Genomic DNA, 7276 nt, shown 5'->3' with positions numbered 1-7276 from the left:
GAGTGTTGTATGCAGTTCTGGGTTTCCCAGTACAAGACATGTATGTATTGGAGTGAATCCAGAAGTCGGTTCCTAAAATGATTAACGCATTGAAACATTTGAGAAGGTACTGAGAGAACTGTGACTGTTTAGCCTCAAGGAAAGAAGGCCTGAGAGGGAGTTTTATCAATGTGTATAAATACTTGGTTGGAGGGTACAAAGAAGACAAAGCTAATCTCTTCTGAGTACTGCAAAGTGGAAGGACGAGAGGCAATGGACACAAATTGAAATACAGGAAACTTCACCTAAATATAACAAAACAATGTTTTTACTGTGTGCAACGCCAAGCACTAGAACAGATTGTCAATGGAGGTTGTGGAGTCTCCATCTTTGGAAATTTTCAAAATCCAGTTGGACAAGGCCCTGGACAACCTGATTCTGCTGTGAGCAAGGGGTTGGTTGGAATAGATGCCAGGCAGATGAATTCCATAATTAAACTCTGATTTTTAGAAAAGTCTTGCATTTACATTTTTCAGCATAGCCCAATCAAACTCATACTGCACTGCAGGTGACATGAGCATGAAGTCAAACATGTATCTCCTTTACTCTGTCAAGCAAGATGACTCTAGAGCTGGTCAAGCTGGAATACCTCCAGTTTCCAGTCACTTAATACAATTTCCATTTTACTGTAAATTTCTGGTAAAGTTTACTGTAAATCTGAAAATTTCTTGCAGTATGTTTATGACTCCAGTTCTGTAACTTTTCCTCTGATCCTTGAGCATAAAGATGGAAAACACAATTTTGCATGTTAGTATGAAATTCCCTCAGGGTGGTGCAATTTCACAGGCAATTAAAAGCTGCATTAGAGTGAAAAGATAAAATAGGCCTGCTACTGACAGCCTAAATGCAGAAGAAAATGCCCCTTGCATCCCAGCAGTATGATGGCTTTGCAGACTGAAATAAACACACATCACCCTAAATAAACTGTGAAATAGAGCCTGTTTTATTTAAAGGGTGGTGGTTTTATTTTTATATTGCACTTGGCATTTCCTGATTTAAGAGCTGCAAGCTGTCTTCTGCCTACCACATGTTTCTGTTTGTAGTTCTGGCATTTGTATAACCCAGTGGTAGAAACTGTCATCCAGTTTCTAACTCACTGTACATTAAACATAGCAGTCAGAAGGATCCTAGGTCCAGACAATATGTTTTGCACACCAGTATTTTTCAAAATCTCCTGCTTTTAGTCCTTGAAGAAAACCAAGTGAGTTTGTATCTGGATTTCATAGAGGACAATTTTAGACCATATAAAAGGGTTTAATTCTTTCAAGTGTTCCATTTAGCACTGTAATTTGTGTTGCAGTGCAATCTGTGTTAAGAAGTAGATTCATGCCTATGCACATTTGTTCTTGGGCTGTTTTGTCTCGTTGCAGTTAGCATCACAGACTCTGACATCAGAGTATATGAGTTTACTGCTTTTCAATCCACTTACTTCAGGAGAGAGATAGAGTAATGAATTTGATTCTGCCTGTTCATGAAGAACAAATTGTGGCTGCTCAAGTCCATTGGGGTCTTTGTCTCCACCATCGGCAGCCAGGCAATGGAATGCACATGAAGGTGTATGATCAGAAACTGCTGAAAGAAATCACAGCAGTGCAATACAATCCATAACCTTTTGCTATGAGAGAGAATAAAAACAGAGAGCAGTAGCCCTTTTCTAGCTGGCACTGTAAGGCTATAGTCCAAAGTATTCACAGATATATACAAGAACAGCATTAGCTGTCCAGACAAGACCTAGAAAATTTCATTGACCAGTGCTTCTACTATTGCTTCATAGGCCCCAAAACTTTCTTACAGAAACTGAAAAGTCTAAAACTGCCTCATACTGGATGGTAAGGAAGAAAATGGAATGACTGGTTGCAACAAGATACCTAAGCAATCCTCAATTTTAAGATATATTCCCTGGGGCCTTAATACATGAAAGTTACCAGTAAGTCTGCAATCGCTGTTTCAGTGAGCTTTTCTCCCCATGCATGTCACAAATTCTCTGCACTTCTGAAACTTTCTATATGCTGTCTTCAGTTTCTTCACAAGCTTTTGAATTATGTCTAGTACCTTGTGGATGATAGCGTGCCTTCATTTCTCTGAAAAAATCTTGTAAGGTTGCCCACACCTTTAAAAGAAAAGTAATTCTGTCTTCTTACCCACTATTTTACTCACTTAGCAAAAGGTTAAATAGAAAAGTTAGGCTGAGTCAAATCAGCATGTGCAGAGTATTATAGCTATTCAGCATGCTGAGGATTTCATGGTAAGTACCTGTGTGCCTATTTTCACCCTCAGTACATATCAGGCAGCTGCTGTGGCAAGCAAATTTCAAATATTTACCTTTTATACAGAGAATTAATGTGAGTAGTAACTGTTAAGTAGCACCTTACTGTATGGTAAATCCACACTCAAGCTTGCCTTGTTCAGGCCTACAGTCAATCATTGTAATGAGTGAAGTAATATTTCGCTTTGCAGAAGCCTTCCTAGTTAAAAGCACATAATCTACTCGATGCGTAAAGACTGTATTAAATGATTACTTGTAGTGCTTTGTAAGTAGTTTCATCAGGCTTATGTATGTGCCTGTATTTGGCAGACTACCTTCTCTGTGGTCTTCCTCACATTCCCCCTTGTAGCTGCCAGATTTGCTATTTACCAGAGCTCTGGGATTGTAGCTTACTTTATGGAGATAAGCCTGAAGGGTTACAGGCTGTTCAGGAAAGATGGCTTGGGAAGGTAAGTAGGAGGGCTTGTACATTGTGAAAAGAAGCATGGAGCTTTACCTTGGGACAGCTGTTGAACCCGAGGAGAGCATGGGTAAGGACACAAGAACAGACCAGTGCAGTTGATGTCACAGAAATGTCTGCGACCAAATTACCTGATCAAGAAGGAGGTGAAGCCTTCCTTGGGCACCATGCCCTAGAAGCTCTTCTGAAGTTGGGAGACCTTACAGTGATGAGAATTATATCGAAGTTTTTTCTCTTCTTTTGGGACTACTTGGAAAACCTGATCTCAGAAAAACAGGTATTTTTCAAAATTTACTTTGGGCTAAGTGAAATCTTTGAATCGAATGTGAACCAATTCTGTCTCCCACTGCCACCTTCTGCAAACAGAACTTGGAGAGTTTGAAATGACAAGGTGGGGATGATCTTAGCAGCTCCATTTGGACTGGTCACCACCTTAAGACCTTGGTGTGGATGAGCGTTCTGGTGCTCTTCCATACCCTCCTGCCCTGTGCCGTTTAGGTTTCCTGTACCCTTACCCTGGAAAGCCATCACGCATGTATGTAGTCCTGGCTGCAAGAGGGACCAGCGAAGGCTCACCCTCCTCACCTTCCCCTGGTTCTCTGATCTCGCCTCGGGCGAGTCGCTCCAGCCCAAGGCGAGGTGAGACCGGGCGGGGCAACCGCGCTCCGGCTGCAGGTAGAGAGGGAGGGAAGGAGAGAGGCCGGGCCGGCCGTCCCGCCCCTGGGGCCCAGCCCGCCTCGCCCGATTATGTCACCCGTGCTCAAAACAAAGTTAGCAAAGTGGGTTCAGCCTTTCCGCGGTCTCGCTTCCAGCCCGGGGAGCGCCGGCCCGGCCAGCCCGAGGGGCCGGCGCCTGCGGGAGGCGGCGGCAGGTGAGTCGGGGCGGCACCGGGGCCCAGCCGGGGCAGGGGACGGCGAGGTCCGTGCGCAGCCGGCCCGTGCTCCCCGCGGAGCCGCCGCCGGGGAGGCACCCGCGGCCGCCGTTCCCCGCAGAGCCCCGGTGTCCCAAGGGAGCTTCCTCTGTCGCAAGCCGCGCTTCCTGAGCCGTGTCCGGAGGCACAGGGCCCGGCGGGGCTGGGCGGGCTCCGGGCAGCCGGCACGGAACGCGCCCTGTCCCCGAGGGGAGCGGCGGCCCGGCAGGGTGGCAGGGGCGGGGGGGGCACGGGCTGCCCTCGGCCCTCCCTCAGCTCGCTGCCAGGCTGGCAGGGGGCAGGGGAGGTGGCTGGGAGCGGCGGGGCCGGCAGCAGGCTGGTGCAGCCCCCGCAGCGCCGGCTGCGGCGCGAACGCCCGCACGGCGAGGGAGCCAACTCCGCCGTGGGGCCGGAGCTGGCGTGGGGAGCGACAGCTCAGAGCCGAGGCTGCGACTGTCGTGACTCCTCCCACACGCGGAATGTTTCCCAAAGGTGGTGCCCGAAAGTGCTGGTGACGGGGAGTCGTTGTGTTGGCACTCCCGCCGTGCCTCGTGTAGCTTCGTGCCGAGGCTGACAGACGCTGTCAGAGAGAAATCCCTGGATGGCCCGGCTACCTCAGGAGCTGCGCCGCTGGTTTTCGCTTCCCTGCAGCTACAGAAGATAATTGAGTTTGTGGCTGGTGACTGCCTTCAGGCCCACCAAGTACTTGTTGAAGAAGAAGGCAGTGCTGTTCCGGCTGGTTGTTAAAAATGATTCCTGTGTCCCCCTGCAATAGTTTGGTGTCTCTCTTACTCTGCTCTAGCATTTATGTGATATCTGATTTAATTTTCTGTCTTTCTTGATACTGAAGGCTTATGATGACTGTAAATGACAGTTATAAAAGAAATGTACTGCTACCAGGATAATAGATTTCTTAATATACACCAGTAGAACAGATTCTAACTGCATGTAGTGAAACGTGGGTAGTGTCACAATTGGGAGAATGGTGAAATCCCTCTGGAACACTTCGACTAATTTAACATGCTCTTCTATTTTCTTAGTTGCAACTTTGTGGTTTTCAACAGTAGTTTTCAGCTTAGTTTCGCTTTTCTTTTTAGAATACGTGAATTATTCTGATGCATGAGTAAAAATTTATTGGATTTCTGGGGGTTGTTCTAAGAGCTCTGGTCCCCATATTTGAGCTTCAGTAATTGTACAGATCAAAAGGGAACTGTTACACCCAAAAGTACAAGAGTGAAAATTAAATGTTGATTTTCTCTAAACTAGATTCTCATCTTTCATGAAATCAAGAAAAGAAGTCAAAAGTCAGTGTCAGAAGTACAAAAAGGCAGATGTATTTCTGTGAATGGATTAAGTAGTAAATGAGATTTAGGGCAATAATAGTTTACAGTCTCATGGTCTGCCAGCTCTTGGAGACTTAAGTTCACTGCTGCTGAAATGAATGAGGTATGTTTGGTTCCTTGTGAGATATCTCTGCCCCCGCCTCTCTTATCTTGTGGTGGGCTAAAAGATAATGGTGAAACAAGTAGCAGAAATAACTGCACTAAAGAGCATCTGTCTACAAGCTTTGCTTGTGGTTTCTTCAGACCACAGGGTGAATGTATTGCTTCAAATAGATCTCTCTTTTCCTCCCATTTCTGTTCATTGATGAATGATATACTCTCATGATTTTGTAGATGGGTAAATGGTGGATAAACGGAGGAGTAAAGAGCATAGTGGTCTGCCCTGATTCCCTCTCCACCGTTTGTTAATTTGCAGTGTAAGTATATATGAACATATAGTTCTACATGTAAGGAGGGAGTAATACATATGTAGGGTTTCATTTCTTGTGTTGAAAAATGCAGATTTAGTCAGTTTAAGTTAAACCTGATGTAGAAACATAACTGATTGCACTGTTCATGACCTAATCCATGCAAAAGCACCAGGAAGTCTGTGTCTGATTGAAACTGAGATTAAAGATTTTGGACCCATCTTATTCCTTAGTCTCACAGAGGGGGTGTCAAGGAAACTGAAGGGTCTTGCTGGGGAACTTCCATTCATTGAAGAGCAGCATAAATGAAGGCAGAGACCCTGCACCATTGTAAGGATAACTTTCTGAGTAATTGGCTCTCAGAGGATGTGGAAGTTGTATCTCTACTCAAAAGCAGTAGTGAATTAAAATCCAATTAAGAATCTGTAATGATGCATTTTTAATTGTTTGCATTGCAGGACTTTTTTTTGTAGAACTGAACAGGATGAGGTACACCAAGCCTCCTAATCAAACACAGATAAGTGGATTTGTTTATATGTGTTTCCAAGGCCTTGGAAGTGAGCTGTGCAGAGCTGATAACATGAAGGTTATCTTGTTCTGCATATAGGAAAATATTACTCTTTTAGGATCATATTTTACCATTACTTTTTGCAGTAGAAAAACAGTGGACTAGCAAATTGAATATTCCTGTGCCTCACTGACGTGCTCTTGTCCCATAAAACCTGTCCCACTGACTCAAGCGAAGGTGTTTTCTAAGGGCAAGTTTGTAGTTTTAAAAATTCTGAAAGTTTTGAAGACAATAATTCGTGCCAACCCGGCTGCAAACCGAGTGCCAAATAACTAAGGAAACACTTGGAATATGCCTCTCTCCCTTCTAGTGGAATCTGCATTAACTTGGGTCCTCTAAGGTCCATGGCAGAGTAGACTGAAATTTTCCACTAACGTTTTTTCCATGAAAAATGAATTCTTATTTGAAGAGAATATTTAATTTGCATCTCAAAATCCTTTAACTTAGGTTGAAGATGTAACATTCCCTGAAAAACTAGAAATAGAGAGTGTTTTTTAGACTTCAAGCCAAATTATTGTTGGTTTTCAGGCAGATAAAAGGTTTTGATTTTTTTCAGAAGTTACATTTTTAGCAAGGACTTTTGGAGGAGGCAGAATATTTCAAGCGGGGTTTTTTTTTTTGTGGAAATGGTGTATTTTAAAGATGTTCTTGTCAACCTGATTTCACCAGCCAAAAGTAGCTCCATTTAGCAGTGAGTCATTAGGGGAACCTGAAAGATAAGACAATTAAAAGGGGTATATAAGGTTTAACTTAAACTCTTTCCAGATCTTTACTTCAGGGTGAGGGGGTTTCCAGTGCAAATAATTTGTCTGCAAATGGAACAGCTCATGTGAATTGGCAGTATCTCCTGCCAGAACGTCATGTTACACCACTTACTAATATAATGCTGTTATCAATATAGTTAATCACATTTAATTTCAGTACTTGGAACAATGCAACACAATAAATTGTGCTTAGAGGCATTTTCCAACATAAATGATTCTATGATTCTTTGCAGTCAGAGGGACTCAGGTCAGTTTTGACTTTGCTACATTTGGAATATGTTGCATATGTTGTAAGGTGCTCCTTCTTAACAATAGTTTTTACATCCCTGAATTAACAATTTATGTTTTAGAAAGAAGTCAGAATAATGGTAGAATAGCTCTACATGGTTCTGTAATAGTCCTAATACAAGTTCTGTAACTGGTGATGTTTGCCCAATTTACATGCAGATGTTTATATAAACTCGTGTTGCAGCCACAAATGTTAGCCAGAGTTTTAGCCCAAAATACATAACTGGCCAA

At 43.7% G+C, this 7276-nt stretch overlaps 1 protein-coding gene across 4 annotated transcripts in view; it reads left to right on the top strand.

The window, feature by feature from the left end:
* The first annotated feature begins 3480 nt into the window (after positions 1 to 3480).
* The window catches only part of CRACR2A (calcium release activated channel regulator 2A), a 52675-nt gene continuing 48879 nt past the window's right edge, over positions 3481 to 7276 (top strand). For 3 of the 4 annotated variants that reach the window (XR_007201542.1, XM_048294214.1, XM_048294218.1), the window contains exon 1: positions 3481 to 3636. The gene's annotated coding sequence lies outside the window, so the exon portion shown is untranslated. Of the gene's footprint in view, positions 3637 to 5351; positions 5435 to 7276 lie in introns of all 4 variants that reach the window. The other variant, XM_048294215.1, reaches the window with a different exon arrangement.

The sequence above is a fragment of the Corvus hawaiiensis genome, chromosome 2 (assembly GCF_020740725.1).
Source record: "Corvus hawaiiensis isolate bCorHaw1 chromosome 2, bCorHaw1.pri.cur, whole genome shotgun sequence".
NCBI classification, from domain to species: Eukaryota; Metazoa; Chordata; class Aves; order Passeriformes; family Corvidae; genus Corvus; species Corvus hawaiiensis.
Note: the sequence above shows the minus strand (reverse complement) of the source record. Positions and strands in the feature narration are given on the sequence as shown.